Consider the following 2,293-nt stretch of genomic DNA (forward strand, 5'->3'; position numbering starts at 1 on the left):
CATAAGCAGATTGAGAAGTTTGAAAAGAGCTATGTGTTATCTTAATAGCAATAAAATGGAAATCTAGTAAGTTCACTGTCATTAAGATGATATAGGGTATGTGCATTTATACATTTTAGTCTGAATTGTAATATATAACAGTCTGGTATTACAGAGCATTATGTAAGCATTAAAAGTAGCTAATGAGGTGGTGATGATGAACAGAGCTGGTAATTTATACACAATTTAAAACTACAAGGCAATGAACAAGAAGGATACTGGGGGTAGGGGGCTGGAGGAGATGGCACCTGAGTTCCATCTCCAGCAACCACATGGTGGCTCCTAACCATCTATAGTGTGACCTGATGCCCTCTTCTGGCAAGAAAAGTGCACATGCAGATAAAGCACTCATATACATTCAATACATTTTAAAAATCTTTTTAAAAAAGTACTAGAATTTATAATCTGAAATTTCTCTTCTACATGAAGTATATACATCAGTTTGCTAGGACTGAGCACTTCTGGATAACAAAAACTGGTGGTAACACACACATGACTCAGGTGTGAGAGCAAGCTCATCATTTTGGCTCTTCATCTGGATTTGAGCTATTTTTGAACTCTGAAAACCTAGAGATTATTATGAGTTGTGAAAGACAAGAGGTATCCCTGAAGTCTTCAGAAAGACATTAGTGTCTGAGGGTCCCTGCCTTGTCCCCCTGTGACAGAGATGCTGAGGAGGGGGTCAGCATCAATAGTTTTCACCAAAGCTGGGAATGTATTCCAAGTCTGTCAGGCCAGTGCTAACAGGAATCGAAGCCATCTCTGCTAGTACACATGGAATTCCCATTATAAAAATGCTTCTCTGGCTTCAGTTTTTAGACGAAAAATAAAAAGGAAGAAAGCATACCCATAATCTTTACAATTCTAAATGATAAATGTGATAACTTTGGCAGGCAGTATGCTCTGCATTTTATATAAAATGTGGAACTAATATAAGCAACTTATTTCTTAAGTTATTTGCAAGTGACTGCTTTGTATAGATAGATCTACCATCTGAGCCGACTCCTTTATGCTATACACATGCGAACTGAACCACATCAGCAGGAGGGATTTCTTTTCCTCAACAAGGAGCCATATGCCAGGTAAAATGTGGATAGTCACACCTACCAATGTCTTTCTTAAAGCCCTCTGCTCAGCCAGAAGTCCAGCTGAACTAACAGGCCAGCTATGCAGACGTTGGTGACTATTTTTCAGCAGGTGACCCACACAGCAATATCTCTAGTGGAAAAGTGCAGTGCAGTTCAGGAACATGCTCTCCTTCACATAGACGGAGCTGGCAGAAATCAATCAGCAAACACTGAGCCCAGCATGCAGCCCTGTACGAAGGTGCTATCAATCAAGTACAATGTCACCAGTGTGACTCGAAGTCAAAGCATCCAGTCTGATTTGAATCTATCTCTCCATGGGAATGTTTCTTGTAGCTGAAGATATATGGCTCTTCTGTTGTTTTTGGTTGTTTCATAGTTTGGATAATTTTTATCGTTTAATTTTGATAGGCTATGAAAATAGTTGGGAGAGTCAGATTCAATAAAGCAACATTTTCTTTGTAACTTGTGATTTTGTCATTGCATAGGCCATATGTACTGGGAGTTAAATGGGGTGTTGAGAATTTAATCATCTATCCAATATTTAAGTACTCTAGACTGAAAACATATTTTGAAAGTTTGTCAATTCTCTTTTGAAAACAATTTTAACTTTAATTTTCTCTCCAAGTTAGAAAGACCAGCTTTTCTCTTTACAAAAACTATCCACTAGTATTGCTAGTTTGTAACTAGTATAGTTATCATAGCTCATCTGCTTTCCACTACTGTGGAAAAAGAAACACTGTCATATCTGAATAAAAAAGCAAAGAAAGTTTAACACAGGCTTTGCCCTCTTCTGGTTTTTATCACTAAGGGGCTGAGCTCAAGTAATGTGTGCTCAATTTTGCTTCAGTTTAAGGAAGAGTTGAAGAAATAATAGCTCAATTAAGGCCTTCGTATATCACATTTACTATTTATACATTAACATGCAAGTTCTTAAATAGAATTGTATGAAAATGTTGTCTCAAACACCTCCTATTAAATAACCTCTGTGGAGTTAGGTGGGAATTTTCCTTACTTTGAGTAGAACAATAAATAAACGTGTCACAAGGAAATGACTGAGTAAAAAGAGCCCAGAGAGATTAACATAGAGATAATGGACATGCTGTGATTACCCAACAAGAGATTTTAGAGCAAGAATTCCAAAAATGGTCTAAGAAATTTCAGATACT

Source organism: Mastomys coucha, unplaced genomic scaffold, assembly GCF_008632895.1.
Source record: "Mastomys coucha isolate ucsf_1 unplaced genomic scaffold, UCSF_Mcou_1 pScaffold21, whole genome shotgun sequence".
Classification (NCBI taxonomy): Eukaryota; Metazoa; Chordata; class Mammalia; order Rodentia; family Muridae; genus Mastomys; species Mastomys coucha.